The sequence below is a fragment of the Hemitrygon akajei genome, chromosome 3 (assembly GCF_048418815.1).
Source record: "Hemitrygon akajei chromosome 3, sHemAka1.3, whole genome shotgun sequence".
Taxonomy (NCBI): Eukaryota; Metazoa; Chordata; class Chondrichthyes; order Myliobatiformes; family Dasyatidae; genus Hemitrygon; species Hemitrygon akajei.
In genome coordinates this window covers 38,782,493-38,809,597 of record NC_133126.1, presented here as the reverse complement: position 1 = coordinate 38,809,597, position 27,105 = coordinate 38,782,493, and the positions used below count along the sequence as shown (strand labels likewise).

The window sequence follows — 27,105 nt, the reverse complement described above, 5'->3', positions numbered from 1 at the left end:
CAGACCCCACTTGGAGTACTGTGCTCATTTCTGGTTGCCTCACTACAGAAAGGATGTGGAAGCCATAGAAAGGGTGCAGAGGAGATTTACAAGGACGTTGCCTGGATTGGAGAGCATTCCTTATGAGAATAGGTTGAGTGAACTCAGCCTTTTCTCCTTGGAGTGAAGGATGAGAGGTGACCTGATAGGGGTGCGCAAGATGATGAGAGGCATTGATCATGTGGATAGTCAGAGGCTTTTTCCCAGGGCTGAAATGGTTGCCTGGAATGGGCTGCCAGCAACGGTGGTCTAGGCGGATATGATAGGGTCTTTTAAGAGGCTTTTAGTTAGGTACATGGAGCTTAGTAAAATAGAGGGCTATAGGTAAGCCTAGTAATTTCTAAGGTAGGAACATGTTCGGCACAACTTTGTGGGCAGAAGGGCCCGTATTGTGCTGTAGGTTTTCTATGTTTCTATGTATGTTTCTATTAAACATTCTTTGTTATTTTACATAACTGATTATGGGTTTATATCTAAGAAGTACGTGGATAGCATATATCATGATAGGGGAGTCTATGACAAGAGGGCACGATTTCAGGATTGAAGGACATCCATTTAGAACTGAGATGCAGAGAAATTACTTTAGTCAGAGGGTGGTAAATCTGTGGAATTTGTTGCCATGTGCAGCTGTGGAGGCCAAGTCATTGGGTGTATCTAAGGCAGAGATAAATAGGTTCTTGATTAGCCAGGGCATCAAAGGGTATGGAGTGAAGTCAGGGGAATGGGGATGACTGGAAGAATTGGATCAGCTCATGATTGAATGGAAAAGCAGACTCGATGGGCCAAATGGCCTACTTCTGTCCGATATCTTATGATCTTATCATTAAGCCACCCGACGTGAGCACCCCACTAAAAAAAAAGAAAAGCCAAGTAGACAATCCTCCCAGCTCCCACGTTTTTCTTTCAATTAGTTTTTGGAGTTACAAAACATAACACTACCCTTAGCTACCTTTTGCTTACTTCTTAAAACAAAACTCTTAAAAAGTTTATCAAGCAAGACTTTGCACATAGAAAGCCATGCTGACTCCTATTAATCAGTCTCTGCTTATCCAAATGCCGTTCCCAACTCAGACTGACTAGCCTGCAGTTCTCTGGCTTGCTGTGCTACACTTTTTTAACAATAGAAATACATTAGCCACCTCCTAGTTATTTGGGAACTTTACCAGTGGCCAACAATGAAGCAAATATTTCTGTAAGGGCCTTTGTAATTTCCTCTCCAGCCTCCAATAAATTCCAAAGATGCAATTGGTTAGAGCCTGGAGATTTTCTACCTTAATGTACCGTAAGTCTGCAAATATCTCCTACCTTGTAATATGAATGCCCACTAAAACCTCCACACTTGTTTCCTGTATTTCTTAAGGAAACATTGACTTTTCTCATCAAGGAGAAATATTTATTAAAATTTTCAGCCTTTCCTGCAATTTCAGACATGGACAGCCCTTCTGATGTCTAAGGGAACCTAGACCTCTCCCCATCCAATCTTTTACTCTTAACATAGCTACAGAACCTCCAGATTTTCCTCAACTTTACCTGCAGATTCATCTCATTATTAGGTTATCAGAAACAACAAAGTGAAACATTGCTTGAGTTTCTCCCCATGCTAGCTGATTGCTGAAGTATTTCTATTATTCTCTCCTTTTATTTTACATTAAACAGTCTGAGAGAGAAGTAGTAATGATGTCAGTCCCCATACACATCCTTGCAGCGTAGTTGAGATTTGAAATAATTACTAATCAGTGATCAATAGAAAGAGGTTGGTCTATCCTGCAACACCTGTGGTGCCTGGTGCAATATGGCATTTTAACAATCAAAATTGCTAATTGTTAGCTATCTCCGTATTTTTTCAAGAAAAGCAAAGGCACATCTACAGGGATAAACTTTATAAATGGGACTGCTGTTTGAAAATTATGATGTTTCTAAGGACAATCTCATGTTTGTTTTTCCAATATGTGGGAAAGAAAATGCCGGGAGCTATCTTTTTGAGATTCAGAAGCAGCAAATTTACTGCAAGGACTGTGAGGATTTTAATCTGCCGGTTTTTGGCTCATTAACCAAATGCATCTGTACTCAGCACAGTTGGGAGGAATGTGTTACCAGCACTATAGTATTACTAGATGCTTTGCACTTAAATTAATGTTATTCATGTGAATTATCAGGTGGATATGCTATATTGCTTACAGCAATGTAAATGCTTTGGGGGATGGGGTGTTTGTCCAGTTATGTGATCTGGGCAGTGTATCTCATGCGGTCCCTGAAGAACCATTGAGAGAAAAAAAATAACCTAAGTGACCTCATCACCAGAAATGACAGGGACACAAGCTTCGTCATATTTTTGCTGTCCAATCAACTCATTTTATTCTCACCTTAAAGTTGAAGTGTGCGTAAAAATCTATGCTACAGATGTTGATTTGATCTGTAGAAACCTGTATCAGTACTTCAGATTTAAACACTTGTTTGATGACAGGGCAGTTAGAGATCTTTGTGTCTTGCCAGTATCAAGCCACTGTCATTGGCAAGTGGAAACCTGAATGTAGATACCAGGGGAGAAAAAAAAGAGGGCTCTCTTCACGACAACAAAATATTCCCAGAGGTTCAAAATAAATATATTATTAAATTACATACTGCATATGTCACTATATACAATCCTGAGATTCATTTTCTTGTGGGCATACACAGTAAATCTAAGAAACACAGTAGAAGCAATGAAAGACCACACCCAACAGGATGGATAAAGCAACCTAACTGCAAAAGACAGTAAACCGTGCAAATATAAAAGAAAAAAATAAGTAATAAAAACATGAGATGAAGAGTCCTTGAAAGTGAGTCCATTGGTTGTGGGAACAGTTCAGTGAAGGGTCAAGTGAAGCTGAGTGAAGTTATCTCCTCTACGTCAAGAGTCTGATGGTTGAGGGTAATAACTGTTCCTGAATCTGGTGGTGGGGGTCCTGAAGCTCCCCTGTTCCTTTTGCCTGATGGCAACAACGAGAAGAGATGATCAGCCATGATCTCAGAATGGCGGTGCAGGCTCGAAGGGCCGAATGGTCTACTTCTGCACCTATTGTCTATTGTCTATAAGAGAACATGAGCTGGGTGGAGGGCACCCTTGATAAGGGATTCCGGTATCCTGCGACAGTGCTTCTTGTAGGTAAGCTCAATAGTGATGAAGGCTTAGTCATATTGGCATTTAATATGTTGGACCTAGGACAGATCATCTAAAATTGCAATGTTGTGTATTTAGCATTTTAATAATATTTAAGTAATTATATACAATATATGTGCACCTCGCTTAAGGTAGACTTGAACTAGACCTGTATTCCCAGACTTCCATGAATTCATTTACTGCTTTGAAGTTACAAAACAATACACATAACACCAAGGAATTTAAAGTTGCTGACCCTCTCCACCTCTGATCCCCCAATGAAGACTGGCTTATGGATGTTCGATTTCCTCCTCATGAAGTCAATAATCAGTTCCTTGATCTTGCTGATATTGAGTGAGAGGTGGTCGTTGTGGCAACACTTCACCGCTTACCATTCAATGCATGTAATCAGCGTCCAAACAGGCAACAAAAGAAGCTCAGAAAAGGGAAGAGGAGGTGAGTTGGAGAGGAATCAGGAACAGGGGAACAGTGATCAGATTGTGCCATGCGTAGAGTAAGGGAGAGAGGAACAGCAATCAGAATTGCCTTGTATAGGTGGGGGTGTGGAGAATAGAGGGTTAGGGCTTCAGCATTTCATTAGTTGCTGAAGGAGAGAGCATTTGCCTCTTTGGTGAAAGGGTGATTTGGCGGAGAAAATGATTCAGGCTATGAAGGCATGCACTTATCACGTTTCAGCCTGGGGCTTGGAGGGAAAGGAATAGTCAGTGACTGGCATTCATCGGGCACCTCCTGACAACTGACTGAAGAGGGGCATTAGTGTGTGAGTGTCAGCACATTTGTTTAAATCTTGCAATGTTAGTCAAAATGAGGAAGGAAGCATACATAAAATTTAGAAAGTTGAAATCAGACAGAAGCTCAGAGGAATAGAAAGGAAGTAAGAGAGAAACATGAAATCAGGAGAGCTGAAAGAAGTTATGAAACGTCCTCGGCAAGTACAATTAAACTCAATCTCAATATAAATATATTTATGATTCAAGATAGTTTAAAGTCATTTCCTGTACACACGTGTAAAGGGGAACAAAATAAATGCTCTCTGGATCCGATGCAGCACAAATATGCTGGTATTCTTGTGCATGTCGATACCAGGGAGGTGGTGGTTTTGGGTCTCTTGATGTAGAGTACTGTGTGGACGCCTGGTTCCCACATTGTTGAGGCTTTGGGGAGGCTCGCCAGGCTGCCTGGATTATTACCTATTAGGGAATATTGAACAAACTTGCATTGCTTTCTCTGTAGTGTCACAAGATGAAGGACTATCTCAAAGGTCCAATTTAATGTCAGAGAAATGTATACAATATACATCCTAAAATGCTTTATCTCCGCAAACAGCCATGATAACAGAGAAGTGCCCCGAAGAATAAATGACAGTTAAACGTGAGAACCCCGAATTCCTCCCCCCAGCTCCCCCCTCCCGCGCGTAAGTGGCTGCAAGCAACGATCCCTCTCCCCCCAGCAAAAAAAGCGCACCCGCTACCGAGCACAAGCGTGGGTTAGGCGATAGCGAAGGCACAGACTTGCAGTTACACTACTTGCAGTCTATCGCATTTCATCCGGCATTCAACACACCACAGGTTTTCTCTCTCTCTCTTCTATCTGATAGAAAAATTTAATATTATGCAAAACGCAGATAGGGTCTTCTTTGGGGAATTCATACTGCCCCATGAAAAGAGGTGCAACTCCACATCTATCTGTCCATTCAAAAGTGTGGCTCATTAGCCTCATTCTTGTGATGAAAGATAGCCTTAAGAAAAAAATAGAAGCGCAATTGCCCAGAGTACATTGCACGTCAATGGTTCAGATCCGTTTTAGAAAAGGCAAAAAAATTAAGCACATTTCCCCACAGATCATGTCGCCTTTTGAGAGCATAAATAATTCTAGGTACATTTAATCAATGTCTCATTATTAAATTGAAGATTATAAGCAGATGCAGATATTAATTTTCCATTATATTCTTGCCACATTAGAAGCTGCTGTATTTTCATTTGGATCTCAGGCAGAGAACATCACTGCTCACAGGATTGATACAACACAGGTGAAAGATTTCCAATGGTAATTTATACTGTGAGCAACCAAAAGCTTTACTATCTGCTCCTGATGAAATACGAGCCCACCTTCTAGCTGCACAGCTAGAGAATTGAGAAAATCCTTCACTTTTGACAGCCAGTTGGAAATTATCTTTCTCTTCTGCAAAGGAAAACAAGTTCATAAAAACCTGCACAGGATCAGGATGTGTTGGTATGATCAAAACTTGATCAGGTGAACCTTTTTTTGTTTTTAGGGACCATCAGGCTTGGAGCAAAGGCTGTTTGAGGTGCAATTATTATCTTGGACAAGATGGGCAGGTAGGAGACCACTGGAGCAGAAGCATTTATTTAGGAAGCCTCAGTCAGCTGAACAAAGATTTCTGACAGGGCCTTAGGGTCCATTAGTGTTTGAAGAGGATGAAAAGAGAGGAAAGTTCAAAGTTCAAAATACATTTATTGTTGAAATATGCATATTATATACAATATTGAGATTCACCTCCTTACAGGTAGGCAAAAAGCAAAGAAGTGCAATAGAACCCAATAAATAAGGCCATCAAATGCCCAATGTGCAGAAAAAAAAAGTGCAAACAATCAAAGTAAGCAAATAACATTCAGAACTGATGTTCACGAGAGTGAGCTCACAGCCACGAAGGCAGTCATCACTGCAGCCGGTCAGCAGGCCACAGCACAGAGACGAGCAAACCTCGCAGGACAGCGTGCCGATCACCAGCCCATGCCCCGCCTCCAGCTCTGGCCTGAGGATGAAGAGAGGAAGGCTCGTGATGAACAACTAAAGAGCCTTGGTGTCTCCTCACACAAGTCTTAAAAACTGACCAATGATTTCATTACAATAACCAAAAACGTGAGAGGGAATGCCATGGTTGATGCTAAGTGGCTGTTTCTCCCACCAGGGAATTTTGAAGAAGGGGTTGGTCATTTTGCATCAAAGAAAGAACAAAATCACTTTGCACACAGACTTTTGGAAAGGTTTTAAATTATCTACCTTTCAGGAATGCAAAGTTACCGAGTGTACTTAGTGCTGAAATTGAAAGGCATTGGAGCATGAAAATTACTATAGGAAAATGAACGAGCCTCAGGGTCAGTTATAAGCTTAATGAACATCAGTCCAGGCTCAAAGTGCTGCATAGTCCACATCAGCTTCTGTTTCTTGTGTTTAATGCTTATTAAGAATTAACTACTTACATTTGGAGATTGGGAATCAATACAAGTCAAGAGGAATAGGATTAATAGAAACAGGACCTGGTGGTGATGATTTCTGGATGAGCAAAGGTTCACGGGGCTTGGCAAAAATCATGAGAACTGTTTAGCAATCTGCTGAAAGTGATGGAAAGGAAATGAGAAACTGTTAGAGCAGCAGATGAGCTGAGGTACAGGAGTTGGGAACTAGCTTTCATTATCAGTGGCATAACAAGAGCTCGTCGGGTTTGAATAAGACCAAGGCTGAGAATCAATTTAATGCACTGAAATTTGAGTCAATCGAATTGGTGAACATTGTGGCAGTAATGGAAAATAATTGCTTGCTTTCCCCGTGTTTATCTTAACGTAACTGCTGTGGCCCCAAGACCAGAATTTGTATGATAGATCGAAACAGATGCTGTCAGAATGCACATGTAAGCTTTCTCTATAACACAGGATCTGTGTCTGTAATGATTATTGCCGTTATTGCAGCATAAATCCAACAATACACACATCCACAATAAAAAATGGAAATCCTAAATTTCTGTGGTAAATCACTCCTTGAGCTGATGGCCTTTGCAGTCTTTGCTGATGTCGTCAGTTCAATACGAATCTTGCGACACTAATTTCAACGTTACTTCTTCCATTAGCAAAAATTAAAACCTTATGCTTGTTCAATGATATGTAGCTGTTTTAAACAACATATTAAATCATAATTATTGCTGATGAAACCTTAGGGCCCAGAGAAGTTCATCTTACATGTGGTGTTAATCCCTCTTTAATAATATTTTTAAAAACTGATGACATAATAATACATTTTAATTTTTATCTGCAGTAATATTTTCATGATACTGTAACACCTGTCTTAGTCCTGTTTGCTCATCTTAATTTTTAAGATCATTAATAAGGTCTAGAAACATTAAGGCCATCAGGAATAATGTTACTCAATTAGTTCCTAATTAGTTTAAAGTCATATTGATTAGATATAGGTTGAGAAGCAGATAAGTTACAATCAGACAGAGAAGAACCCAGGAAACTGAATTTTATTCCGTTCTTTTTACTTCCTGACTTGTTACACGTTTAGGATTTTAAAGTCAAGTCTGTGGTTTGCTGACTTGCTTACTGCTTATCGATGGAGCCATATTCACAACTCTGGAACTCACAGTTATTTGTGGGTTCTTTCATTAGGTCAATGGTGAACACTATCCCTACAATGTCCCTACAGCAGCTAATTAATCTGTCAGAGGCTGGTAGATCTATGTAATTCATTGTAACTGTTGCTGTGGAGGCAAGTCAATGGGGATATTTAAAGCAGAGGTTGACAGGCCTTTGATTATTGTTAAAGGTTACGGGTAGAAGGCAGGAGAATGGGGTTGAGAGGGATAATAAATCAGCCATGATGGAGTAGTAGAGCAGACTTGATGGGCTGAATGGCCTAATTCTGTTCCTACGTCTTATGGTCTAATGGCCTTAATGTCCCACTATGTGCACAAGTGGTGACCAAAAAGGCACCATGTAAATTTGAAAAGTACAGGCCAGGGGCATGATTTTCAAACTTAAAAGTTTGAAGAGAAGAATTCAACAATAGAACTTCAAATGTATGCACCTCAATTTAGCATAAAAATAAAATCAAGTTAAGCTGTAAATAAAAGCATAGTAATTAGATACCTGCATGCAAGTACTGAAAAGAGATGCAATTGCATGTAATGCTTTTGCTAGCTCTGGAAACTTAAAACTACAGCCAAGTGAGAGCAACTTCCCTGGGCAGGCCAGCAGCAGAGATGGGTATGGTTGACTATGCCAAATCCTACATGCTCAAGAAAGAAGAAAAATCATCAAGGTCACAGTCACATTCAAAGGTTACCAGATATCACTACCGTGGTGGTGCTGAATCTAGTATTGAAAAGATTCAAACATAGGTTTGCAGAAAAGATGGGGGGATATATGTATTATTTGCTAGCTTTATTAAAAGTTTGCATCATTTGATATAACCATAATGCTCATCTTTATTCTATCAACAGGCTGGGTATTTTATGTAAGTGTAAATAAAATGCATAATTGTGTCCTAAATATAACCATTTCAATTAAGCTTTGGAAAGAAGAACTGGGTAAGACAACTTCTAAACACATACTTTACGAATTCATTCGAAACACAGAAAGGTCGAGCTAAACAGTAACTAGAAGCCTACATATGAAAAACATTTGCAATAATTTTTGCAGAGACTAATGATGACTTAACAAAGCAAGTGACTGATAGTTACAGACTTAAAGGTTAAAAATGATAATGTGGTCAGCTGCCAAAATCAATAGCGAATGACAGAAGCCTTTAACAGGCTAAATGATTTCTCTTCCAAACCTTCCAAGAGTTATAATTTGGAAAATATATTTACTTTCCACCTTCCACTGTTCGGAAAGTCTGACAGTAAATAGAAAGATCCATTAATGCCTTCACAGTCATTAGATTATGTTTGACATAAATAATCTTCTTTATCGATTTTGTTAAGTTTGTAGATATATATGCCTAGATATTGGATAGCAACTGTCTAAACTATGATAAAAAAAACATAGCACTGCTTGTACTAATGCATAAGTGGATCCCCTGAAAAATAAAAATTATGAAATTGGCCAAAATCCAGTTTGAATCAGCATGTAGGTGGTTTACACTCAGAAACAAGCACTAACATAAGAGCAGGCTAATTGAACACAATACAGCACAATCACAGAAGGGCATAATCTTTTATCTTCACACTCCATGGCAGCCATATAGCAGTTATACATACAATGGTTGTCATGGAAAGGAGAAATGTTCCAAGTGCAGAACAAGGGATTTCCAGGATTGCCTGACAAGAGACAGTGAAGTCATTATAACTGAAATACACAGGGGCAAAATCTTGAGCACTGGGAATGCCAGCCGCCCCATTAAGGCTGACTGCAGGAGCTCTTCTAGCTGTGGCCTTAGAGGAAATCAATCAAGCAGACTCCATCTCCGTAACACAAAACAATGCTTTAAAAAGTTTCACAGTTAAGGCAGGTTGCACGCTACAAATACTATTTTATTATATGGATGCACAGAGTCCATCTTGGGAAAAAAGCAGGTCATGGATCAGAGTACACCATTAGAGACTCAGAGTGAAAGGCTTTTCAACAGCAAATTGCAGTCATTACAATCTAGAACCAATTCCATAAGCAAGGCTAAAAGATCAGTAAACATACCTGTGCTTTTATTTGGTGAAACTTTATTGAAATAAGACCATAAGATATAGGAGCAAAATCAAGCCATTCAGTCCACTGAGTCTGCTCTGCCATCCAGTCATGGTTGATTTATTTCCTCTCCCACCTTTTCTCTGTAACCCTTAATGTCCTTACCAGTCAAGAACCTAGAAATCTCTCCTTTAGATACACCCAATAACTTCACCTCCTGGCATATCACATTCTACGGATTTGCCACCCTCTACCTGAAGAAATTGCTTCGCATCTCAATTTTAATGGGAAACCCCTTCATTCTAAGGTTGTGCCCTCAGACTCCAGACTCTCCTACTAACAGAAATATCCTCTCCCACGTCCACTCTATCCAGACCTTTCGGTATTGGGTAGATTTCAGTGAGATCCTCTCTCATCCTTCTGAATTTAATGCTTTTCTCAGTATTGTCTTTTGATATACCACTGTTAGAATATAACAGTGTTCAAATGAATTCTGATTGCATACATACAACTTCCATTAGGTGTACAGAGGAAGTCACTCATGGGGTAGCTGCTGTATTGCCATGTACTCTGCCAACTAGAGAGGTTGTCAATAACACACCTGTTACAGAGACAGGTGCGTAGAAAGGACCTGAAGGATCATTGGGGACCTGAGGCACCCCAATCACAAACTGTTCCAGCTGCTACCATCCGGGAAACGGTACCGCAGCATAAAAGCCAGGACCAACAGGCTCTGGGACAGCTTCTTCCACCAGGCCATCAGACTGATTAATTCATGCTGACACAATTGTACTTCTATGTTATATTGACTGTCCTGTTGTACATACTATTTATTACAAATTACTATAAATTGCACATTGCACATTTAGATGGAGATGTAACATAAATATTTTTACTCATGTATGTGAAGGATGTAAGAAATAAAGACAATTCAGTTCAATTCATACATGTCACAAAGCATACTGGAAATGATCACTGATTACGAGTAGACAGCACATAATGCTTTTCCCATTAACATTTAAAACATCACTTCAGCAGAGCAGCTGACTGTAAAATATTTAGTTGTCAAGTTGTTCCTGCTACGGTTCTCTATGACTCCACCCCATGCAGCACATTTAATTATTATCCTATGATTCTTATCTACTGCTGTTCACTGTTCTGCTCTTCCAATATCTGTCACAGACATTCTGAGGGAAGGGCTCCCACAAGAAGCAAAGGAATATTCAGTCTGCATTCTGGGAGGCAGAGTGGAGATACATCTCTATCAAAGGAGGTACAGCCATGGGATCAGATGGTGGATGGTCATATGAGCAGCCGGGGCATATCACAAATCCTGGTTATGTGACCACTGATGCCAGGCAGAAAATCTCGGAAGGGCATCACTGATAATGGCTGGGGTCACCCGTGTTGTAAAGACACTGCCCAGAAGATGGCAATTACAAACAACTCCTTTGACCACAACAAAGATACCATCAACTTAGCAACATGAAATGTGAGAACTCTTAATCAAGTTGGAAATCTGGAGAATGTGAAGAGGAAAATGGAGCATATCTACTGCCCAGAACATCTGTAGTTGTGAACTTCCCACTATTCAGGACATTTACAAAGTATGTGTAAAAAGGGCCCAAAGGATCATTGGGGACCCAAATCACCCCAACCACAAACTGTTCCAGCTGCTACCATCCAGCATAAAAGCCAGGACCAACAGGCTCCGGGACAGCTTCATCTACCAGGCCATCAGACCGATTAATTCATCCTGATGCAACTGTATTTCTATGTTATATTGACTATCCTGTTGTACATAATATTTATTATAAATTACTATAATTGCACATTGCACAGTTAGACAGAGATGTAATGTTTTACTCCTCATGTATATGAAGGATGTAAGTAATAAAGTCAATTCAATTCAATTACTGGATTGACTGTCTGCCTAAACTGTTAAAAATAGTGAATATTTTGGAATAGCACTGACAATCAAAAATATTTTAAATGCTTTAAAAACAATGAAATAATTTAAAAAGAAATATTATAAAAATAGCAAGTTTAAATGTACACATGTTAACAATTAAAAGCTTTTGCTTGGAAGTTACCATCGTGGGGATATGTGAGACAAGGTGGAAAAGGACTGGATGCTTTGATTCTGGTGAATGCAGGCTATCAATTTGGGTGGTGGTGGACATGAACGAGGTGTGGGAATGTTGGTCAGAGTGCTGCTGGTAAAACTCCAAGGGCAACCCATGAACATTTTAATAATAGTAATGTGTGCTCAAGAGGGTGACAGTAGTGAGGGGGATACCGAGGGTTTCATGATACCTTATAGGAGGCAAGGGACTTCTACAGATCGCGGGGTATTGTTATAGTGATGGGGGATATGGGTGCTGGAGTTGGACAACAGTGGAATGGTGGTGTTGTTGGCATGTTTAGATTGGGAGCCAGGAACGACAGGGGTGGGACATTCACTGGTGTCGCATAAATGATCAGATAATAACAAACACGTGTTCCAAGCAGCACACAAGAAGGTTGTGGACTTGGAGAAGCCCAGAAGATTGGTACCAATCAAATGGACTACATCAGAATCAGCAAGTGTTTTGGGAATGCCATGCAGCAGTCCAAGGCATATCTAGGAGTGGGCTGTGAGAGTGACCATGTTCCAGTGATATGCAAGCTGTAGATTAAGCTTAGATGGTTAGCAAAGCCTGGGGGTAATACCAAATTAGACCTGTCTTGCGTGAAAGATCTGGACATGAAGATGAAATTCATTGTTGCACTGAGGGCTAGATTTGGGGGCTCTGATAGTGCAGAATACACCAGGCTGGTTGAGATATAAAAGGGCAGTGGTGGATGTGTCTAATGAAGTGATACTGAAAAAGAGAAAAGAGAAGAAAAATTAATGACAGATGAAGTTCTGGATTTAATGACAGAAGACAGGGAATCATGCCAACAAGCAGCGGCAAATGTGACTCTTTAAACAAAGAAATCGAGTGAAGATTTGGGGAAGCGAGGGAGTAATGGGTGGATGGAGAATGCGGGGAAGCAGAGAGACTGAGGGAGTCTGGCAATATGTACAGGAAGATGAGGATGCTCACATGTGCTAATTCTTGTACATGGGTGTTGGAGGGGGAGGGATGAATCGACGCTCATGAAGGAACTGGTATACTGGATGGACTGAATACATTGCCGACATGTTTGAAGGTACAAGACGTGAGAGGACAATAATTGCTAAGGACTTGAATGGGCCACTGATAATGAAATTGGAAGTTAGGGTGGCAGAGGGGAAAATGAAAAAGTATAAAGTATTAGGACCAGATGGCATTGCTATAGCAATGAATCAGACACTGGAAGATTTTGATATTGAAGAGTTGACAGATTTGCTAAATGAAATGTGTGAAGGCAGGGATATGCCTGGGGAAGTGGATAGGTCGGTATTTGTTGCATTGCTGAAAAAGCCTTGAGTGGGTGAATGCGAGTTGCACTGCACTATTGGCTTGGAGGTTGTGTTGTGCGGGTCCTGCTGTGAAATGTCACGTTGAGAGCAAAGAAAAGCATGAAATCAGAGATCACGCAAGAGCAGCGTGGCTTCAGTGAAGATAATCGAGCACAGAATGCAACTTTCATCCTTAGAACGATTTGTGACCATGCCACAGAGATCCAGAAAGCCATGTACCCATGGCTCATCAATTACACTGGGAATTTTGATAAGGTAATACATGAAGAGCTTATAAAAAATTCTTCAGTACTTAAACATTGATGGGAAAGATAGCAGATTCATCAGAAATTTGTATTGGGAACAAAGAGTGGGAATGAGAGTTGAAAATGAGACAAGTGATTTTGTCCAGATTAAGAGTGAAGTCACATAGGGTTGTGTTCTCTCATCGGACTTATTCAACTTTTATAGCGAGAAAATTTGAAGAGAAATTAGCAGTATTCCCTGCGTGATGATTGCTGGAAACAATACGAACAACCTCCAATACGCAGAAAACACAGTGCTGATAGCAGCTTCTAAAGAGAAGTTCCAAGAAATACCGAAGTTGCAAAGAGAGAATTGACCATCAACTGCTAGAAGACCAAATGTATGGTTGTCAGAAAGAAGAAAGAAATACAGAAATGCAAACTGAAAGTGGGCAACAAAATAATTAAACGAACATGAAAGTTCAATTACTTAGGGAACTTGATAACATCTGACAGTAGAGCTAATGTTGAAGTTAGAAGGAGGATTGGGATTGCTAAATGCACAATCGAGTCAGCAAGATACTAAAGAATAACATAATTTCTATTGGTATGGAGCTCGTGTTGTGGTGCTATGTTCATTCCACACTAACATATGGAAGTGAATGTTGGACAATATCAAAACAAAATGAGGGAAGGCTCGAAGCTGCAGGAATGTAGTTTCTGAGAAGAATAATGAAAATATCATGGAAGGACAGAGTAACAAATGAGAAAGTGTTGCAAAGAGCAGGACTAAGAAGAGAGATGATATCATCAGTTAGAAAATGGCAGCTGCAATTTCTAGGACATGCTGGTGAAAGAGTAGCTCAAACATTTTGCAGTGACTGGAAAAACTGATGGAAGAAAAGTCACGGTTGACAGTGCATGACATTCATGAGTTACATCAAGGGGTGAACAGGCCAACGTGTTGGATTACTTATTAGAACTTCACAAATTAAGGCAGATGGAAGACTATGATCACCCATGCCATATGACACCACACATAATGATGATGACACACTGAGAAGAACTGCTTGATGCTTCTTCCCTCTCTAGTAGCTCACCCCCTACCCCTTTTAAATGACGAATTGAAAGTAATAAGATTAGATCATAGAACATTAGTACAGAATTCTAAATTAATTATTGGCTCTCTCCTATTGAAAGCTGACCAGGTGTGCTCTACAATTGCACCTTAGAACAGTCAATTTTGATAAAGGAGTTTTGAAAACTCCTGCTGGAGTTCAAGTGGATTTCTCAGTTGAATGAGAAATTGGCTTGAAATGTTAGCCTCTCAATATGCATATTGCTATGTGCAATGCTCTTAGCGGCTGTGGTAACAATACTGACTGTACCACACTGATGCAGGCAAAAGCCCAAAGGTTTCAATAATTGAGCAATGCTTGAACATTAAAGCTGATCCAAGGAAATGTATTTCACACAGAGGTGGCAGTGACTCACTAAGGTACCATTGACACTGCAGTGCGAGGGAAACATTCATTGATATGTTCTATTGCACAGTGATGGGTGGTGGGTAGGGGGTGCTGTGGAGGGGAAAGATGGGTGATTTAACGTAACACTTGCAGAGTTGGGAAGACCTGTTGAAGTCATTTGGAAAGATCATGTGGTAATGAATTTGAGATTGGCATCCATGGAGAGAATAATCTAAGCTTGAGCACGAGGTATGATTCTCCTGCAGGAATGCACACACAGTGCCCTCAGAAAGCCCAGTACTTTGTTGGTCAGAAGTGCTGTCACTGAAGGTTCATCATTGAATGAATATCCATGCCTGCCTCCCTAAGGTCCCTGACTAACCTTGAGTGGCCAACCATAACGGAATCATGTCTGAAGGATGGTTGTAGTTGGGAGCTGAATGTCCAAGGTTACACGTTGTATTGGAGGGATTGAAAGGTAGGCGGAAGGGGAGGTGTGGCTCTACTTGTAAGGAATGGCATCAAATCAGTAGAAATATGTGGCATAGGATCTGAAGATGTTGAGACCTTGTGGGTTGAGTTTAGAAACTGAAAGGGTACAAGGACCCTGATGGTAGTTATTTACAGGCCTCCCAACAGTGGCTGGAAGGTAGACCACAGATTACAACAGGAAATAGAAAAGGCATGTCAAAAGGGCAATATTATGATAGTCATGGGAGATTTTAACATGCAGATCGATTGGGAAAATTAGGTTGGTAATGGATCTCAAGAGTGTGAGTCTGTTGAATGCTTAAGAGATGCCTTTTTAGAGCAGTTTGTCATTGAGCCTACTAGATATTATGTAATGAACCAGAGGCAATTAGGGAGCTTAAGATAAAAGAACACTTAGGATACAGTGATCACAATATGATTGAGTTCAATTTGAAATTTGATTGGGAGAAAGTAAAGTCTGATGTAGTGGAGTAAGGGAAATTACATTGGTATGAGAGAGGAGTTGGCCAAAGTAAATTGGAAGGAGCTGCTTGTAGAGGTGTCGGCAGAGTAGCAATGGTGTGTGTTTCTGAGGAAAATGAGGAAAGTGCAGGACAGATGTATTCTAAAAACAAAGAAATACTCAAATGGCAAAATAATACAACCGTGGCTGACAAGGGAAGTCAAAACTAATGTAAGAACAAAAGAGAGGGCATACAACAAAGCAAAAATTAATGGGAAGATGGAGGATTGGGAAGTTTTTAAAAACCTACAGACAACAACTAAAAGAATCAGTAGAAGGGAAAAGATGAAATATGAAAGCAAGCTAGCAAATAATATCAAAGTGGATAGTAAAAGCTTTTTCAACTATGTCAAAAATAAAAGAGAAATGAGAGTGGATATAGGACTGCTAGAAAATGAGGCAAGAGAAATAATAATGGGGGAACAAGGAGATGGCTGCTGAACTAAATGAGTATTTTGCATCAGTCTTCACTGTGAAAGACACCAGCAGTGTGCCAGATGTTGTAGCGTGTGAAGGAAGAGAAGTGGGTGCAGTTACTATTACAAGGGAGAAGGTGCTCAAAAAGCTGAAAGACCTGAAAGTACATAAGTCACTCGGACCAGATGAACTGCACCCTAGGGTTCTGAAAGAGGTAGTGTTAGAGATTGTGGTCACATTAGAAATGACCTTTTAACGATCATTGGACTCTGGCCTGGTGCCAGAAGAGTGGAAAATTGCAAATGTCACTCCACGCTTTAAGAAAGGAGAATGGCAGCAGAAAGGAAATTATTGACTAGTTAGCCTGACATCAGCGGTTGGGAAGATGCTAGAGTCAATTGTTAAGGATGAGGTGATGGACATGACAAGACAGTACAAAGTCAGCATGGTTTCCTTCAGGGAAAATCCTGCCTGACAAACCTGTTGGAATTCTTTGAGGAGATTACAAGTAGGATAGACAAGGAGGATGCAGTGGATGTTGTATATTTGGACTTTCAGAAGGCCTTTGACAAGGTGCCACCCATGAAGCTGCTTACCAAGTTAAGAGCCCATGGTATTATAGGAAAGTTACTAAGATGGTTGGAGCATTGGCTGATTGGAAGAAGGCAATGAGTGGGAATAAAAGGATAATAAACACAAAGTACACTGCAGATGCTGTGGTCAAATCAAGATGTACAAAAAAGTTGGATGAAGTCAGCAGGTCGGGCAGCATCCTTTGAAAGGAGCAGTCAATGCTTCGGGCTGAGACCCTTCATCAGGACTAAAGGGATCCTTGTCTAGTTGGCTGCCAGTGACTAGTGGTGTTCTGCAGGGATTGGTGTTGGGACCACTTACTTTTATAATGTATATAAATGATTTAGATGATGAAATAGATGGCTTTGTTGCCAAGTATGCAGATGATATGAAGACTGATGATTGATATGATTGATGATTGATATTGAAGACTGATATGAAGCCAGGTAGTGTTGAGGAAATAGGTAGGATGCAGAAGGACTTAGACAGATTAGGAGAATAGGCAAGAAAGTGGCAAAAGAAATACAAAGTTGGAAAATGCACGGTCATGCTCTTTGGTACAATAAATAAATGTGCAGACTATTTTCTAAAAGGGGATAAAATCCAAGGCCTCACCATAAGTATTGTGTAAAGTTTTTGGCTTTTCATCTTAGAAGAGGTGTGCTGGCATTGGAGAGGGTCCAGAGGAGGTTCACAAGGATGATTCCAGGAATATAAGCGTAATCATACGAGGAACGTTTGATGATTCTGGGTCTGTACTCACTGGAATTTAGAAGGATCAGGGGCAATCTCATTGAAACCTTTCAAATATTGAAAGGCCTGGACAGAGTAGATGTGGAAAGGATGTTTCCCATGGTGGGTGAGTCCAGGGCAAGAGGGAACAGCCTCAGGGTAGAGGGGCGTCCATTCAAAACAGAGATGTGGAGAAATTTCTTCTGCCAGAGGGTGATGAATTTGTGGAATCTGTTGCCACATGAAGCTGTGGAGGCCAGCTCGTTGGATGTACTGAAGGCAGAGATTGATAGATTCTTGATAGGATATGTCATCAAAGGTTATGGGGAGAAGGCTGGGAAATGGGGTTGACAATGAGGGGAAAAAGCATCAGCCATGATTGAATGGCGGAGGACAATCAATGGACCAAATGTCCTAATTCATTCAGCTATATTTTATGGTCTTATAACCAGGATGTTGCCTCTAGTAATGGAGGGCTTCCAGCAATGCCCTGAGGAACCAATTTTAAAAAGTACTTATACAGCTAAGTAGACAAAGCATAACAGGCAATGAAGTACTTTTAAAATGAACCTCAGACAGCTACCTACCTGCTGAAGTGTAGTGACATGTTAGAACTAAAAAAAAGCACAACAAATACAGACATGTTAAAAAAAAAAATCAGTGCAGTATGTTGTTTTTTCCTACGAAGTAGCATGTCTTCTTCGGAAGAGTAAACATGACTGAGTTCAAAACAAAGGTAGAAAACAGAAGAATTCATGGGTTTATAAACAGTAAGTATCAGGTGATGGCTGCACTGGAAAGATTGATGTGTTTGATTACACAAATGATAACTGGAATATGTATACTGAACTAATTGAGCAATAAAGCAAATGAAATAGTCAATGAGAAGCAAGTGCCAGTTTTACTGAGTATATTGGATTTAAAGGTTTATAGTTTGCTTAGAAACTTAACTGCTTCAATCAAACTAACTGAAATGAGCTTTGCTGATATTGTGAATGTAACACAAGAACCTTTTGAACCAACACCATTGTTGTTTGCAGAAGACTTCAAGTTTCATAAGAGAATCAAAAGGAAGGGGAATCCATTTTAGTGCATGCAGCAGAATTGAAGAGATTGTCTGAGTCAGACAATGATGAGCTTAATGATGCACTGAGAGATCCTTCAGTTTGGGTAATCTTACAAAAATGAATCAATAACTGAAGCACGACTTACATTTAAAACAGCAGTTGAAATAGCTGCACTAATGGAAACAGCAGCCGGAGATGCATTTGAGTTGCAGTCAGGAGTGGAAGTGAATGTAAACAAAATTGCAATGTTTAAACAGAAACCGGCCTGGCCAAACAAATAGATTGACTATTAAGGCAGGGGCTCATGTACACCATTCCAATGCAGGTTTAATGATGAAACTTGCAGAAAAGCAACAAGTAGGAACATACAAAGAGCTTGCCAGGAAGACAAAATAAACAGAATGCACAGGGAAGGGAAAATGATAAAAAGTCAAATTGCAGATTCAAAAAGGGCACTAAACTTGCTGTGGATGAAAAATGTGATAATGATGAGAGTGACACAGGACTGGGTAGCCTTGAAACTTAAAATGTGAAAACTAACAATAGATAAACAATATGACTTACACCAGAAGTGAACAGCAAATTTATTAAAGTGGAATTGGACACTGGCTCAGCTGTTTCAGTCATTCCACAAAATGGGTTTGAACGGCATTTCAACAACACTAAACTGAAGTCTGTAGATATCCAATTAAGAACTTATAGTGAAGAAAATGTAGCTCCTGTGGGAATGACATTTGTAATAGTGAAATACAACAAGCAATGAGCCACATTGGCAAAAACAGGAGGGCCACCATTGTATGGCCATGATTGACCGAGACAACCACAATTTGATGGAGATCCATTGATTATTTGTATGTCACATCCTCTGCAAAAGAGTCAATTAAAGGAAATTAAGGAGCTGGATGATGCCACATCTATCTCCATTCTGTACACCATGTGCTGTTCCCTAACAGAGGGTTAACAGGAGTTGGTTCCAACCTCTGTGCCTCTGATTGGAAAGCACATTGAACCAATGAATGGTGAAAGTGACGAAAGCAGTGAAATAGCTAAGCGGGGAAGAGTGTTGTGTATTTAATATTTCAGTAATATTTGAGTGATATTGTAAATATATTGCTTGATTAAGCATTCTTTCTCACTTACAAAATGCATTGTGGGTTATATGTAAAAGTACGTAAATGGCATACATCATCATCATGTCACCACTTGATAGGTGCACGCCTCACATAAAGTAAAAACTAAGACAGACTCACACTTTGGAGAGCGATTATGTTTTGGAGATGCAAACATAAGAGATGAGGGGGAGGCTTAGGGCCAGATAGGTAGATCCATGAAAAGAGGAGATGATTGGCAGATGGAGTCAAGTGGAGGAGGATGGAAATAGTGACAGAGGGTGGGAGATGATAGCTGGACACAACAGAAATGTGGTGGGATGATCGAATCAGATAGGAAAGGGAAGATGGAACTCCATAGAGAAGTGGAGGGGTAGATAGGTATAATGGAAGATAGGGACCCAGTGTACATGATAGGCATATGGAGTAGGTGGAAGGAGGTGGAAGAAACTGGGTGATAGGAGATGTGGGAAATTTGTTAGGAAGGAAGGGTATGCATGACAGTATCTGTGTAGATCCAGAGACAGGAAGGCACAGGGTGGGAGCAGATTATACAAAATTGGAAAAATTCACCATCTATGCTGTCAGGTTGTGGACTACCCGGGCAGAGCGTGAGAAGCTGTTCCTCCAGTTTGCATTCAGCCTTGCTCTGGTAATCAAAGAAGCAGAGGACAGGTAGATCGGTGTGGGAGTGGGAAGAGGAATTAAAATGGCTTTTAAATCGGGAGCTCCATATGGCCATAGTGGATAGAGAGTAGGTGCTGAGCAAAGCAGTCACTTCTGTGGCCTTGTCTCATTAATGAAGAGGAACAGATTAGCATGACATGCTCATAAGTTCTACCAAAACACTCACAGTGTGCTACTTTCTGCTTCAATTTAAGTTGCTGTGAGCAAAAATATGGGGATAAGTTCATCACAATATTATTTGATAAGTGGCTGATCTCAGGAGAACATCAGACAATTTAATATGAATAGTGCATGGAAAGGCCAGATCCAATTTCTATCAGGTATGAGTTCCTCTGGAACTTACTATTCCAGATAAAATCCTGATTGAACTATATAGCACCCAAGAAACAAAGACTACATGATCCAATGCTCAGGATGGAAGTTCCTTTATCTGCTAGGATAGAGGGACATCTCTCATGCGGAATTAATGGGAGTTATTGAAAAATGACCTCCAAAGTTTACATTTGCACATGGTATAGCATGAAAGCAAACAAACTGCATTCAATCATTTTCTTTTCTGACATGACGCTGATTAACATTGGTCTATATGGTTCAGTTCACACAGCATATTGTGCTTGCTGAGAACAGATTGGTTTTAGCGGACGATTTAATGAGGTAACATCCAGAGTTAGGCTTTTTTTCCACAGAAGTTCTGCTGGATAAACTGGGATAGCAGATAATTAGAGCACAGATAATGAAGATTTTATTGCAATTGTCAAAATTCATCAACACGTCTTAAAGTGCAGTTCCTCACCCAAGTGAATAACCCACTCCTGTCCTGATGTGATTAGTTGCAGCTATCTTGAATCACTCAATCAATGTCTGTCTGCAGCAAGCAGCCTCTCCATCCCCTGTCTGCTCTTGTCTTTTCCTAGCACAGCCATTGCCGGCTGCCAGGATAAGAAAACCTGGTGAAAGAGAAGCAAGATGAGTCAGCTGCTTCACTGGATTGGGCGAGATCTGGAGTGCACGAGTCTAGGCTGCTCTTTCAACTGCTGCCCTACCTACTCAGGAAAATGACAAGGCTTTGCGTGTACAGCCACATTGACTGGTGAGAATGGCAAGGTGACAGAGAAGTGGTAGGAGAGGGAATCAAACTGGTGTAAGAACAGAAGGAAATGACAGACACATAAAAGTGGGCAGCCTCCAAGCACTGAGACAGAAGAAAATAATATTGCTGCTAGTTATCGGTGTTATGAGAAGAAGCATTTCTTCTTTTCAGAATCGAGAGTGTGCAATAGTGGGTTAAAACCTGGCAAATTAGTATTTATGGTACTTAATAGGGTGTCAATCATGAAAGGATATTTTTTCCTGGATGGTGCAAGTTTTTTTTAAAGATTTTTCCTCAGCCAGTCAAGTGGAGTGTGTTCCATCATGCTCCTGACTTGTGTCTCTGACTGCAGTGCTTGTGTCGCTCTATCAGTCATGTTTCAGGTCAACAATGACAAAGGACACTGATGATGTAAGTAAGGCAATGTGAATGTCAAGAGTAGGACCATACAATATATTCCTGTGGGGGATGATTACTGAAGGGCACTTTTGGTGCACAAATGTTAATTGCCACTTATCTTCATGAGCATAAATGGTGTCTAAATTCTGCTGTGTGCAGGCATGGAATGCTTCACATACTGACGAGCTGCAAATGGAATTGAATACCATACAAACATCAGCAAACAAATCTTCCCACCTTTAACCTTAAAATGCCGGAAGGTCATTGAAGAGCTAGTTGAAGATGGCTGGTCACAGGACACTATCCCAAGGAGCTCTGCGATGATGTATTGAAACCTCCAACAACCATAATCAACTTCCTTTCTGTGAGATAAGACTCAACCACGGGTGTGCTTCCCACTTTTATCCACCCATTTTCAGCACTCCTTGACATTAGGCAATGCTGCTAATCACTGATACCTCTTATTCAACTAGCCTAGTAGCTCTTACCTAACAATATCAATTACTTGGAGATATTTGTATCAAGCATGTCTGCTGTTCATTCAGTTGTTAGAGGAAAATCATAAGTTCATTAATGTGTTTCCAGTCCTTTATGGATGTCATTCTAAAACTGACTGATTACCCACCTTCTAACTAGGAATCCTAATAGTGGCAATCTGACAGTCCTAGTCAGCACAGTAGGTCCGAGATGGAGAGCCTATGATCGTGTATGGGGCTTGAACACTATTCTGATACCAGTTTTTTGTGGGTGAACATCGCATGTCATTCTCTTGTGTACTGCCTAAAGCCTGACTAAATGCACTGAACATGCCAAGGGGAAAAGGGAAAGGGAAAGGGACTTACATATTTTATTCTCAACAAAGATCATTTATATTATTTTTTGTCAAACTTTTAGAAGTATTATACATTACAGACAATATTGTAATACATGGTAATCTTAAAATTATTTTTAAGCTTGCACAATGGTTACATCAATGTGTTAGAATTTGATAATGAATGTATAATGTATAATAATCGATGTATAATGAAGCATTTAAATTATTGCTTTGAAGAGTGATTCCTGACTGGCTACAATCCTAATATTGCCTGGATTTTGCAACAAAATGCTAACAATTCTGTTTGGAACTGCTGGCAATCTCCAACATACAGGCTGCCAAGTTTGGGATTCCCCAGAAGATCCTGCATGTGTGGAAGTTCTAAAGTTGCTACTGCTTGTACTGGGGAAAAGCTGGGAAAAAACCTGCAGTATGTTAGACCTGACTCAGTGCCAGTAAGATAAGAGGAATGGCTGCAAAGGGCCATGGTAAAGAATGGTTATTTAAAAATGGTTGAGTAAAGGTGAAGTTTGTATATTTTATCATTTGCAACACCCAGCTCCAGTTGTTGTCACAATCTTAGACTAAACATGGCCTAAAAGAGCTGAATTCCAGATATAAGCAAGAGTGACTGCCCTTAGCATGTGTGGCATCATGGTATTCCAGTAAAACTGAAGTAATAGAGCATTAAAGTCACAGCTGAGTAACATTGCATCTAAAGAAAAAGAGTAGTGATTGTTGAAAATCAATCATCCATGCAACCAAAATGTGAATCTATGCAACCCGCCCTTGAAACACATTACCACGGCCCAGTTATCCACCATCAGCATATTGGAGATGTTAATTGCACAGAAATTCAACTGGACCACCTACATAAGTGTCATTACATCAAGGATAGATGAAAGCTGGGGAACCTGTGTGACTCACCTGCTGACATCTCAAAATACGAAGCATAATTCAGTTGTGAAGTGGAATGTTCTCCACTTGCTTACAGGAATGCAGCTCCAACCACAATTCATAAGCTTGATACCAAGGACAAAGCATCCAACTTTATTAGAACCCATTATTTAGTTGCCCAGACTAATCCAACCTAAACTTGCAAACCTGCAACCAAGATGCACAAGGGCAGCATATACTTGGAAGCATCACCAGCAGGTTTTCTTTAAAATTTCACTCCATTTTAACAGCCCCATATTGTTGTTGGGCCTAACTCCCAGTACTCTCTTCCAATAGCAGTGTGATACTTTCACTTGAACCAATTCATCAGTTCACAGAGGCTTAAGATCACCTTCTCAAGGGCAATTATGGATGGGACTAAAGCCAGCAACAACCCAATTCCAAAAATTGAATGAAACTTATAAAAGCAAACTTAAGCCTTTGCTGAACTCTGTCCCTACAAATGTCATGAAGCTAATATTTTTTTCTCTCTCGCTGCCCAATACAAAGTGTTGCACGATTCATATGTCTCCATATCTCAAATAAATAAATGAAGCAGAGAAAGTAAGCTAACTATGGCCTTCTGAAAGGAAACAAAAGGGTCCCACATTTCTCTATACAGGTCTCCTTTGTAATGTAAACTACAGGTCCTCCCAAGGTTATGTCAAAGTTGCTTTCCTGTGAACTGTTCATAACCCAAACAGTTCACAAGTCAGAAATGGGATCACTAGTTGTCAATAGAAGGGCTTGTAGTCATGGAATCCACAGCATCAAATGCAGCAGTGTCGCAAATGTTCATTTATATACACGGAGAATGCGAACGTTTGTGTTTGTAAGCTGTGAGGGTGGAAGTGAATGGGAGTAGGGTTGTGGAATCTTTACTGACATCTGGACAATGACTCGGCTTTAACTCAGAATCAAATTTATTATTACAGATTTATATGATGTGAAATCTGTTGTTTCGCAGCAGCAGTACAGTACAAAGAGAAATTTACTGTAAATTACAAAAATAAATCAAGATTGGAAAAACAAAATGAATAACTAGGTAGTGTTTGTGGGCCATTCAGAAATCTGATGAAACACAGTTAGCAGTGTGGTAAGATGTGTGTGGAAGCATAGTTAGCTTTCTGGTTTAATAGAATCAGATTTATTATCACTAACATATGTTGCAAAATTTGTTTTGTTGCAGCAATACAGAGCAAAACATAAAAAAAGACTATTTTACAAAGAAAGAGGAAAAGAGTAACGAGGTTCATGAACCATTCAGAAATCTAATTGCTCTGAAGAAAAAGACATGTCCCTAAAATCATTTATTGTGGGTCTTCATGATAGATTGAGCATTGTGTTATGTTGTAATAGTGGTGTTATTTTAAAATCTGAATTTTTATAGGGGTTACTGTAGAAATAAACATGAAGGCAAGATGGATGTAATCCAGCAAAATAGCCCAATCCCTTTGCCACTGCTGCACAAATTGTTGGAAAGTATTTTTCTTAAACTGCACAAAGACTCTTCGTTTTCTTTCTTCTACACAAAATCAATGATTGGCTGAATGGTTGGCTAGTCTTGACAAAGATTTTTTTTAAAATCATCTTTGCTCATATTCCCGATCACTGTCCCATGGCTCTTGCTGAGACATAGCTGTCAAACCCACCTGAACCGAAAAATGATTGAAATGTCCAATCACAGGCAGATGTCGGTCTGTAACCATAACACACTCTTGGCTGACACTGTTCAGCAAATATAAAAAAGTATATTAGGACCACAGATAAACTATGAAACCCCTTCCACTTTCAACCAACATTCTGCTTCAATGTATTGCACCGAACCATTACTGCTTTCTCACTAGCCGTCCCTATTCTTATTTGAGTGAAGTGCCAAAGGTGATGACTTATTAGAATAGACAAATTCACATCACATTATACCTCAGCAGCTGATACAAAGAAGTTTTATTTCAGTGAATAGATAGATGGACAGTACTTTCTATTTCACACCTGGCAATGTTCCCTCATGTCCTGTATTCTCTCTGAAAAGGAAACAAGCTTCTCTATTAAAAGTTCCATCATTTTAAAATCTCAGGAAATTCAATCTTTTCAATTAAGGGGAAAATATTTTGCCTATCACCACAATTTAGGACTGGGTTTCATTCTGATAAGGGTTCAAATGTTTCAAAGCATATTTATTACAGAGGAATGTGTAAGTTATACAACCTTGAGATTTGTTTGCTTACAGACAGCCAAAAAGCAAGCAATCCGAAAGAACCCAATAAAAAGAAAACAAAAATAAAGACCAACAGCTGATGTGCATAGAAAGGGGAAAAAGAACATAAATCATGCAAACAATAGAAGCAAGCAACAACATTCTGAACCAAAATGAGTCCTTAGATCCCGAACCCCAGAGCAGCCTGGAATAGGCCCAAAGCCTTGGTATCAGTTCATCATATTAGCGGCCATGGAGCACGGAGCACTGTGATAACTGTGAAATGTTATTACTATTTTGAAACCAGCTACTATTCTAATTGAATTACTTAAATATTATAAAATTAAAAACAACAATTACCAGATCAGAACAATCTACTATTTTCCTCACTGGGAGGGGAAACATAAAGCTCAGCAGCAAAATGAGTAAACCTGGTGTATAACCATATAACAATTACAGCACGGAAACAGGCCACCTCGGCCCTTCTAGTCCATGCCGACGCTTACACTCACCTAGTCCCACTGGCACGCACTCAGCCCATAACCCTCCATTCCTTTCCTGTCCATATACCTATCCAATTTTACTTTAAATGACAATACCGAACCTGCCTCTACCACTTCTACTGGAAGCTCATTCCACACAGCTACCACTCTCTGAGTAAAGAAATTCCCCCTCGTGTTACCCTTAAACTTTTGCCCCCTAACTCTCAAATCATGTCCTCTTGTTTGAATCTCCCCTACTCTCAATGGAAAAAGCCTATCCAAGTCAACTCGATCTATCCCCCTCATAATTTTAAATACCTCTATCAAGTCCCCCCTCAACCTTCTACGCTCCAAAGAATAAAGACCTAACTTGTTCAGCCTTTCCCTGTAACTTAGGTGCTGAAACCCAGGTAACATTCTAGTCAATCTTCTCTGTACTCTCACTATTTTATTGATATCTTTTCTATAATTCGGTGACCAGAACTGTACACAATACTCCAAATTCGGCCTTACCAATGCCTTGTACAATTTTAACATTACATCCCAACTCCTATACTCAATGCTCTGATTTATAAAGGCCAGCATTCCAAAAGCTTTCTTTACCACCCTATCCACATGAGATTCCACCTTCAAGGAACTATGCACCATTATTCCTAGATCACTCTGTTCTACTGCATTCCTCAATGCCCTACCATTTACCATGTATGTCCTATTTTGATTATTCCTACCAAAATGTAGCACCTCACACTTATTAGCATTAAACTCCATCTGCCATCGTTCAGCCCACTCTTCTAACTGGCCTAAATCTCTCTGCAAGCTTTGAAAACCTACTTCATTATCCACAATGCCACC

General features: G+C 40.0%; 1 protein-coding gene across 4 annotated transcripts in view; it reads right to left on the bottom strand.

The window, feature by feature from the left end:
- Positions 1-27,105, bottom strand: part of mdga2a (MAM domain containing glycosylphosphatidylinositol anchor 2a) — a 904,971-nt gene that overhangs the window by 744,248 nt on the left and 133,618 nt on the right. Inside the window, exon 1 of one of the 4 annotated variants that reach the window (XM_073039627.1) lies at positions 21,129-21,234. The exons of the other annotated variants lie outside the window; for them this stretch is intronic. The gene's annotated coding sequence lies outside the window, so the exon portion shown is untranslated. Of the gene's footprint in view, positions 1-21,128; positions 21,235-27,105 lie in introns of those variants that run through there. 4 annotated transcript variants of the gene reach the window in all.